The sequence below is a fragment of the Carassius gibelio genome, chromosome B23 (assembly GCF_023724105.1).
Source record: "Carassius gibelio isolate Cgi1373 ecotype wild population from Czech Republic chromosome B23, carGib1.2-hapl.c, whole genome shotgun sequence".
In the NCBI taxonomy this organism is placed as follows: Eukaryota; Metazoa; Chordata; class Actinopteri; order Cypriniformes; family Cyprinidae; genus Carassius; species Carassius gibelio.
This window is the reverse complement of record NC_068418.1, coordinates 21,368,091-21,378,879: the sequence shown is the minus strand read 5'-3', so window position 1 is coordinate 21,378,879 and position 10,789 is coordinate 21,368,091. Positions and strand designations below refer to the sequence as shown.

Below are 10,789 nucleotides of genomic sequence, written 5' to 3'. Positions count from 1 at the left end.
GCTTAAACGCTGGTCTTAGACGTTATCATTAGTTCTATCAGAGGACATTTGCTCGGGAAGAGAAACAGAGCTGTGACAGTGGGGTGTGGAAGATGAATCGCGCACACGAATTATGCCGAGACGAATTAGATGATCTCATTACTATTGATAGTAATGAGTCCAAGAGCAAGGACCACAGATACATCAGATCAAACGGTTTAGGTCATTACCAAGACGCACATGTGCGCTCACTCACTGGCAGACATTCCAGACATGCAATCACAAATACCACACACAATGAAAATTGTACAAATAAGCACACAAATGCCCACACACACGCTAACAGAGGTTTGACTTCAAAGTACTTGTTATGATATAGGATTCAAATCATTAAGAGTCATTTAGCATGACATGATAAAGTCAAATGCATTGTAAATACAGTCCTAAAAAGAAAGTTTCCAGTAAAAATGAAAAAGATTCACAGCTTGACGAGTCATTATGACAGGTCGACTGAAAAGTGAAAAGTTTTATCCAAGCAAGTACATGTTTGTTTTTTTCTAAAAGAATTTGGAATAATGTGCAATGATGCATTATTTAGAACTCAAAAACAAATACGCTGATTAGAATGTAACGCTAATTTTAATTATAAAATCGCACACACATCTTATATAGAGTTTTATTAGTAAATTATTGAAAATATTTATTTATATATAATTTAATACTTCATATATTTTAAAAATAAACACAAACACAATCTGTTATTCATAGATTATTCTATTAAATTACAAAAATACACTCTTTAAAATCTAAATGGCACAAAAGAACCACAGAACCAAAAGAAAACATAAAAAATTATCAAGATGTACACTGCTCCATATGTGTATACTGTAGCGTTTGCAAAAGAAGATGGGTGTATGTACACTATATAAGAAAGCATTTGCTTGCTGAAGAGCAATGACCCAGTTTGCTGGATTCCTGCATGTTTTCCTCTGACAGCATCTGGGATTTTGATATGTGTTCTCTTCATTCTTCTTCATTATACTGGTTATGCGTTGACTAACATTCCTGCAGCTCAATGTTTTTATTCTTGCACAACATCTTAAATCTTGGTGTTCCATAATCAGCATTCAGCTGAACCTAGAGGATCACTCAACATGTTGTTAAATATTTGGGATATTTAAAAAATGCACAAGCTTAATGTAATGCTAGGACAAAAGAGAGATGGTCCAAGTAGAGAAAGGTTTATTCAATGAATAAAATAAAGCCAACAACTTTATTTTATCCAGGAAGACACCGAGCAGAAACAGTTCAGGAACAATGGAATTTGAGTATCTATAGCAAACAACAGCTGATAAATGAATAAAGGAAACAAAGTGATTAGTGTGGGTGATTAGTAGCTATGGCGATTAACAAGGTGGTAACAAACAGTGTTAGAGGTAATGTGAGTCATGTAATCAGATTAGTTTTTACAAGTAACTAGTAAAGTAACTCATTACTTTGATATTAACAAGAAAATATCTGAGTACCTTTTTCAAATAATGCAAGTTACTTTGTTCTCCTGTTCATTAGTTTCCTGTTTGTTCAAAACTAATGTAACGCATTACTTTCGGCAACCAAGTAATACAATTAGTTACTTCTTTTATGGATTAACGCAATATTGTAATGCATTACTTCCCCAACACTGGTAACAAACAAGGAGAACTAAGGCAGACAGAGAAACGGGGAAATAGGAATAGTACACAGGAAGCAATCCAGAAACAATGGGGGAAAAAAATACACCTCAAATTTAAAGTCAGACTCAAGTCCAAAACAGGGGAACGCAGACTGTATAGTTTATAGCACTGACCAAAACTGATAAATGTCCCAGAATTTGGTGATAACACAACAATAATTCATTCATGTTTTTAATCATATCAGGCCCTGTTCCTGATGTCAGATATAATGTGAGAGATGGACAGACAGTGAGAAGGAGACTGATATGCCTGAAATCTGCTCATCTTCAACACCTCTCCCCCACAGGTGGCTATCTGTTACTCGTTTCTCTTGCTTGCTGATTTTGGCTTGTAGCTGTTGTCCTAACTTACCCTTTACAGTCTTTTCAGAAAAAGAGAGAAACATCCCTGACACGTCCAGAAGCTTCCCATGCACGGAGTGGCTGCTGCTCAGCGAGTGCATGCAAACAAGACCTCTACACTCGGCTCCATCATTTCATATCATAGCTATTTTCTTTTTGATGGGGAATGTGTTTCGCCTTCCCCAGCCACTAAGTCCCACTGGAAACCGTGCACACATACACGCACACAAACTCTTAAACAAACCATTTGGCAATGTTGTTTGAACTATGATACAAAAAAAAAAAAAAAAAAAAAAACCCTGTTGCAACTGCAAAGAGCTTGTCTTTCATTTTGTCACTCGGCACCACACATCTGCATGAAGACAATTCACAGATAAAGGCCGAACTGACAGTGTGACATCATTCAACAATCCTTCAATCTGTCTATCTGCTGGATTACAACTCAAAAGTCTTACAAAAGACTCCTTTGACACGTAATCAGTCATAACGGTGATTCTTTGCCATATGACAATTTCAAAATGCATGTAAATAATCAGCAGGACCACGCATGCCTTTCACGGATACTTTAAACACCTATGTATCTAATACACCCGAGTTCCCGGGGAGCCACACCTATAGATACTTTGCACGGAGCTTAGTCTACAGGGGCACAACTGTTAAAAAGTGCATGCAGTTGTATTTAAGTTTGATTTTTAAAATATATCCTCAATATTTTACTATGGTAGCTATTTTCTGCCATGAAATAAAATATAAAAAAGGTATTTTCAACTTTTTATCTCATAGTTATATCTTGCAATTCTGCTTTTTTTTAATCTGTCTCACAATTCTGAATTTATCTTACAATTCTGATATTGCATGTTGCAATTCTGACTTTTTCTTAGAATTGTCAGTTTGTATCTCACAGTTATGGGTTATATCTTGCAATTATGACATATACTTTTGATATACTTTATTAATTTGCACTTTTGAAATAAAGTCAGAATTGTGAGATATAAACTTTATATACTTTATATATTTAGATTTTTGTTCTCACAATTCTGACTTGTTCCACTACAATTCTGACTTTATTTCTCAGAATTGCTAGAACAAAAGGCCCAATTGTGAGATAAAAAGTTGCAATTACCTTTTTTTTTTTTTTTTATTCCGTAGTGGAAATGGGCTTCCATATTTGATTCCATTTTAGACAGTTTCCAGTTAATTATAGAATCAATCAAATGCAATAGAATTGAATAATCCATCTGGTTCTAGGGACAAGTATTGTTTTGATGCCAGTGTACTTTACCTTGGTTACAAAAAGGCTCTCATTGAGGATATAAACAAATTAGCAAACAAAAACCCACACATCCTCACCAACATCCATTTAACCTAAATATAGCCTAATTTGTCTTGTAAATGCTTTTTCAAAGAGTTTCCAAGAGGTGTAGGCCTAAGTGAACAAAGCCTAAAATAAAAGCCGATTTTCAAAAGTGTCTGCAAGGCCAGCTTTGGGCATTGTCTACATGAAACGGTCTTCCTTAAAGAAAATTTAAGTAAAAAATAAGAATGGATGGATAACTTGTCATGTATTTCTAACTTCAAAACATCAGCTGTTAATATGGCAGCCATTTAGAAACTAAAATTTATGTTGGCTTTACCAGCAGAGCCATGTTTATTGCAGAAAAGTACATTTCTATGGACTTCACCAAGAAGTTCAGCCAACATGAAATAAAAGAACACAATAAAAGTAATTTATTGGACTTAAAGATTCCCCAAGTGGTCACTTCGGCATCCAAATGCTAGCAGAAGATGCTCTTGTCTATTTCAGAGCCGAGAGGACAAAGGGAAATGGACAGACAAACCAGATGGGAAGTCTGAGAAAGACTCCAAAAGGTGAATGAGGATAAAATGGAGAGAACTGAAATGCTGAAAATCTCTGTGGCGAGATTGAGGACTTTTCATCGATAACGCCTTATTATTCCAAATGCTTTAATGAGGTTTGCCCATTTAATACTGATGATTATGTGACATTTAAGATCAAGAAAAAATACATTTTTGGTACACTGCAGTGCAAACAAATTTATGCAAAGTATCATCATGTTAGAACGCCATCATTTCAATTAAAGGGGTAATCCACCACTGGCAAGATGGGACTTTAATTTTTTCAAATGATGAAAAATAAAGGAGATCTTGGTGCAAGTCACATAGAAAAACAATACACACTGTTAATTTATCCTAACCAATATTGTAACAATACAAATCTGGTTAAAAATTGGCGAACTTGCCCTTTAAGCTGAACTCATTTTTCTATTACATGCTTTGTTTGCTTAAAGTTAAATATATTCTAATGAGGCCTGGTGCTTGCCCTTTAAAACACTTCAAAGATTTATGGGGGAAACCTTTGAGTGGTATATTTGAATTATACATTTATAGATATTTACATTCCTTTTCGTGGTTTATTTTTTTATTTAATAGCACAGATCAAGAAGAGTTGAGTCTAAAATATGCATAATTTTCATCAATTCCGGTCCCTAAGTTACTAATTTTTCATTTATTTGAAGCTGTTTTATAAAGTTTCTATCAACATCAACATTCTGCTAAATCTCTCTTTATTTTTGATTCACATTATATATAGCAGGGGTCACCAGACTCAGTCCTGGAGGGCCAGTGTTCTGCAAGTGTAGTTCTAAACCTAATTAAACACACCTGATCAATGTCTTTTGGTGCATTCAAGTCATGTCGGATACATCGTATTTACAAGTTGAACACGAACATGAGTTGAACATGAACATGAACACCACCACAAAGTTTGTATTACGAGTAGGAAACTAAATTTTCTTTGAGCCCAGAGTTTCTAAGTTGGGGGTGTGTCAGTGAGAAAACGTGTCTTATGCAATGGACGCAGTTAAACATAGATATTCAGTGTATGTATTGATGGCAAATTTTTCCTAATTAATAAATTGCTTACTATTTTGTAATGTACAATAAAATGGTTACATATACAAAATAGCATATTACTGTATAATTACCATAGAATATAGAATGGTTTACTTGACATCACCTTCATAAATTGAATAAAAACAGTAATTAGCAAAAACACAATGATGCACATTGTTTATTCATCCTTTTGTAGAGTTAAAAAAATATTGAATTTTATGCAGAAAAGTTAAATTTCCATTGTGTTTCGACCAAAGTGACTTTTACACACCTGCCATCAGTTGGCAACTTGTAAGTACAAACATCCCAGGAGGACTTAAACACAGCAGAACTAGGTATACTTGAAACTTCCAGGCAGGTGTGTTGAGGCAAGTTGGAGCTAAACTCTGCAGGACACTGGCCCTCCAGGATCAAGTCTGGTGACCCCTGATATATAGGGTCACATAGGTTCAAAACGACATTGGGGTGAGTAGGTCAGGGCAGTGGGTAAATGAGGAGAATTAGCTTTCATTTATGAGTGAACTATGGCATTAAATGTCTTTTTGGAATGGAATGAACCCATGCAACCTTTAAGATACCACTCTTCAACCACTAAGCTGACCAATATAGGTTTCACTACAAAGAAAAGAGTTTTATGGGATCTGCAGTGTAATCTCTTTATCAGGTGTACCTGCCTTTATGGGCACTTCACTTCACTGATAAGATAACCACACACATTAAGCTGTTTCCATGTAAACATTCCCAAACAGTAGAAGACAAACTTTATAACTGGATAATGTTATGTTGTTATAAAAAGCACAACGATTCAGAAGCCGCGTGCAAGCAGGGCACTCCTCGTTTCCATGTTCTCTTCAATGTCCAGGTTTAATTTAGTGTTAGACAGTATACACTTATGGTGCTAGGTGTTGGTCTAATTGACTTTAAGGGACCCTAGACGGCTGCCTACCTTTGCCTTTAGCATTGTGTCCGCCCATGCAGATCACCATTCGTGAGCGGGATAGGAGCCAGATTGCTCCATGTTCTTTTTGCTTTGAGGGAGTGGTATGAACGAAAGCAAACATAAACTAATCCGAACTCACTTTTCTCTGGTCTGTTGGGCTGACTGTTTCTCTTGTACTATCATTACCATTACACAGAATAATTACATCAGCTGTAGCCACTTCCAGGCATCGATCTGTAACTCGAATCAATCCTCTAGAGACACAAGGGGATGAAATAGTGATCTTATGGTGGTGTGTGAGGGGAAAAACCTGACTTTCAGGCACCATAGGAGTTCCAGTCTGTAGAATAGTGGGACAGTTCCTGGTATAGCTGCATCTCTTCCTGCAAGCACAGCTTTCTAAGTGCTCTAATGAGATAGTGGGCAAGAAAAAAAAAAGTCCATGGGATGCTGCATGTGAGAAACGGGAATATGAAGATGTGCGGCGTATGTGTAACGAGTTTCTAATTAAAGACACGGCGATGTAAGACCTCGAGGGACGACTCCTTCCGTCTGAGAACCTCAATAAATTGGCGAGAATCGACGGCGGATGTCTGGAGACGTTCAAAACGAGCGACGCGTGTCTTCGAGGAGCTTTCACTGGAGTTTTCTCAAGTCACGGAGACATCAGAAGGGAGTCTGACTTCTCAAACTTCCCACGCTTGAGCGTTTTAAAGGACGATTCGCTTTAAAGGATAGCGCTCTATCTCGCGAGCCTCGCGTGGGGTTATATAGACACCGGACGCTCGAGACTCAATAAAACACAACGCGCGCTCAATCGCCTCAGGCTGTGTCGATTGAGGGAAAGAAACATAGCAACACCAGGGTCCTCAGGTAGGTTTACTAGAGGCATTTATGACTTATGATGATTTTTTTTTGAACATTTTTATCACACCACTCTTAAATTGCTAAGCTTTTTTATTTATTTTTTCTTCACACACAAAGTAGATTGTAAATTAGCAGCATAATCAATGCGCGACTATGGGACACCGCTTGGTAGTTTAGTCTTGTAGTCTAACCACACGCTAGGAGTCAAAGTTTGGACATACACAACTGAATTTATATTTCCCATCCAGTACATATCTGTCTCTTACATAGTTTAAAAGTAGTAATTTATAGGTTATCGCATGTTTTATTGATTTCTCAATAAAAATACATTAACATGTAAACAGAGTAAAAATGTGGACTATAAAATCCATGAGCATCTCAGGTTATTTGGTCTGAAAAGAATTTAATAAATTATTGAGTTCATATTGAGACTTTAATAATGCAAATGTGAGCACAGTTTGTGTTGAAATCTGTAACTTGTGAGCTTGGGGTTTCTTTCCCCTTTTTGACTTCTTAATGTGCTCTTCATGTAGTGTTATTGCTGTCGAGGATAAAAATGGACTTGTGGACTAATGTAAAAAGTGTCTACATATCAATAAAGCTAACGTTTGATTGATTTTTAATTGATTGATTTTTAAATGAATGAGTTGGACCACGTTAGTGAAGGAATCAGCCAACAAGTGCCCTGCATTCATGTGAAATCATTCAGTGGTGTTTAAATCACCACATCTCTTAATGAAGAAAATATGTGGAGAGATAGTTTGAATAGTTTTGAAGACCTAGCCTAGAGTAGGTGTGTCCATGCTGAATGGTAGGGAAAGCGTTAATTGCTCTTTTTTTTTTTTTTTTTTTTAAGAAATCGTAAAAGCCTCCTAAAGTTTATTTTTAACATAAAGTGGACTATTGCATCTTATAAACCCGGTCACTTCTTCCGCAGACTGCGTGATCCAGGACTTGGGCAGTGCGGGACTTGCGCGCACTCTGGTTGCGGGAGCGATGCGCGCGCTGCGGGCTCCGGTTCTAGTAATGGGGCTCGTCATGTTAATCTGCACTGCTGCACAAAGCGACGCCAGCGTGAACAAGGTCGAGAAAACGTTCAGAAGGATAAAAGACATCATGAGACTGGCGGAAAACAGCGCCGACGACCCAAGCGCGCAAAAGAAAGAGGAAACTCACCTCAAAACGAACACCGGGGAAACAATTTTAAGTAAGCATTGCATTTATGCACAGATGTACATGGATCAGTGTTAATATAATGCATAGTAAAATAAGTAAAAAAAAAAAATAAAATAGTTAAGCCAAAATGTCATTTTTTGGTTGTGGAACTTTAGACTTTATACATTTTAGGTCAGAGAAAAGCTCATCTGATGCAGTGAGAGTGTGCCTACCTTTTCTTTGATCTATATTTAAGAGGGATGTGACTTACTTACTAGGGCACCAGCCAAGGTCTTAACTCTCGAAGCATTAGGTGAAATAGTTTTGCATTGCACCTGTTGTGTGGCGAGTCAGAAATGTGGTATTGGTGCACAGCGATTCCCAGCTAGGTCAAGTAATCTCTGGCCTACATAAGATTTTGTAGAATTAAAAAAAAACCAAAGTGATCATAATGTGTACAGAAAGCTTGTTTTGGGGTCTAAGCCACTTCATTCATTGCTGGTGATTTGTCAGTGCTTCAGAAGCTTGAAGGACCGTTGGATATCCAGGGTTTGACCTTTGAATGTTTCCTTCCTTTCGTAGAAATCTTTCCCAGAGACGTGGAAAAGAAAAAGAAGGTTATCAGGATCTTAACAGGTGAGAGACGTTTGAATTTTCCGTGACCTTGAAACAAAAATGGCGTTTGAGAGTTTTAACCTGGCTGGTTTTCTTTCACCAGGTCCTCTTTATTTCAGTCCAAAATGCAGGAAGCACGTCTACAGGCTTTATAATCACACCAGAGACTGCACCAGCCCTGCATGTGAGTACAGCCAAGCATTCCCATCTCTCTAGACCCCACATATAGATCACATCTCTGCCCACATGCACCACGAACCTCTGCAAACTGTCTTTATATTCATGACAGTCTCATGTCGGCTAGGTGCCCCTGATTTACCCCTGCACAGGGAGTTTTAACACAAAAACAGTATAGGCTACAAATTCAGGATTCATCCAGCTGATTATCCCTTAACTCATCCAACTTTACTCCTGTCCTCAGACTACAAAAGATGCGCGCGACTTCTGACGCGACTGGCAGGGAGTCCGAGATGTCAAGAGGGTTAACTTTACCAGGTAAGCAACTTTTTTTTAAATATTTTTCTCTTTGAATGAAGGTAAAACAATAAGATATTGGAGACGAGAGGGAGAATGCAGGATTGGAAAAGTCATTAAAATTAAAAGAACTGAAAAATTCATGGAAAGTATACATTTCTAAATCATAAAAAACATCATATATTTTTATATTTCTTTATTTTTACTTAATTTATACAGTTGTGGTCAAAAGTTTACATTTAATTATTAAATTTCTTTTTTTTACTTACACATTTTTTGAAGACAATCTGCAAAATGTTAATTATTAGATTACTAATTATGTATAAACAACATTGATTTTAAAAGCATTGGTTTAAATAAAAAAAATTATACACACACACACACATGTATAAACTATAACATTTATTTATATATATATATATATATATTTATTTATTGTGTGCGTATATTTATCTACTTACACATTAATTTGCCAGAAATTGTGGGAACACTGGATTATGACACAGAAAGATATTAAATATGTAGGTAAATTACGAAAGCAAAACAAAACTGATTTATTCTGCAGATTCAGAGAGGACACATGCACTTAAACGTTTTATGACAGAACACATTCCAGGATTAGATAACTTATCCAAGCTATTACAGATGTGATTTAAGCAAACCTTAAGGCAATCCTTTACATTTCAACGCTTTTTTTTTTTTCTAAGAGCACTTTGGAGGGTAGAGCATGTAACAAACCCTGCTTCCCAATTTATTACAGATGGGAAAATTTCAGATGCATCCAAGTGCACACATGTATACACACACAGCCAAGTCTGAAACAGCACTAAACTTCACTTCCTTTATCAAGCAGGTTGAAGCCAAACCAAAGTGACCCAGAAAAAATAAAACAGCAGTCAAAGTGCCTTTGGACAAGAGAAGAGAATTTAAACCAACACGCAACATTCCACATAATCAGCACATCGCGTCCAGAACACTGCTCTGCCTCTCCGGAGAATAGATGTGGGAAAGAATTGATATAGCAGTAAACGGACAGAATATAAAGGGATGCACTTGCCCAAGGATGGTCTGCTGGACTCAGCATGGAGCCAATGTTAAAACACAGGATGACAGAGAAAGAAAACAGAAAACGCATCTGGCGCATTGGGTTATGAACCTCTCTGCCAAAAAACAAAACCATTTTCCATCGTTTCATCACGATAAAAGGGATTGCCATGGTTTTGTGTTTTGTTCTCATCAGATATCAAGACTCGTCACAGTCAGTGCTGATGTTTCGTTTGACATGCCTCGATGGGGTTACAATTCAGAGCCGTGACCACAAATTGTCTTCGTTCACTGCGACAAGAGAGAGATTTGCTTTTCTCTGTGCTAGAACTGAAAACCAGTTATCTGCATGAATGTTTCCTTTCGCTTCTGTTTGCCAGCAAACAGGTAGACTTTTGAGGTAAATCCGTGAAAAGCTTTTTTGTTTTTGTGTGAGACTGTGAGTGTCTGACTGTGGAATATATTCAGTATATTTTGATATGTAAATGTTGTACAAATGAGACTTAAAAAAAAAAAATCTGTATAACAAACATAAGCGTCTGACGTACGACGGGATGTGTATATTTAAAAGAAAATATATTTAAATAAATTATGATTGTTTACACACTGTGGTCTTGAACGTTGTATAAATAGACAAAAAAAATGTAAGGTTAATCTTCTGAAGCATAAAACGTAGTCTATCTAGTTTAACAGCTTATCTTGGCATCAGAAAATATATTTTTAAGGGA

The 10,789-nt window shown here is 36.8% G+C and overlaps 1 long non-coding RNA gene across 1 annotated transcript; it reads left to right on the top strand.

Annotated features, from left to right (window-relative positions):
• The first annotated feature begins 6,038 nt into the window (after window positions 1-6,038).
• On the top strand, window positions 6,039-10,657 carry LOC128012034 (uncharacterized). The gene is made up of 6 exons (XR_008182692.1): window positions 6,039-6,779; window positions 7,711-7,980; window positions 8,511-8,564; window positions 8,647-8,727; window positions 8,965-9,038; window positions 9,868-10,657. It is a non-coding gene; the product is annotated as an uncharacterized LOC128012034 (long non-coding RNA).
• Window positions 10,658-10,789: the final 132 nt, after the last annotated feature.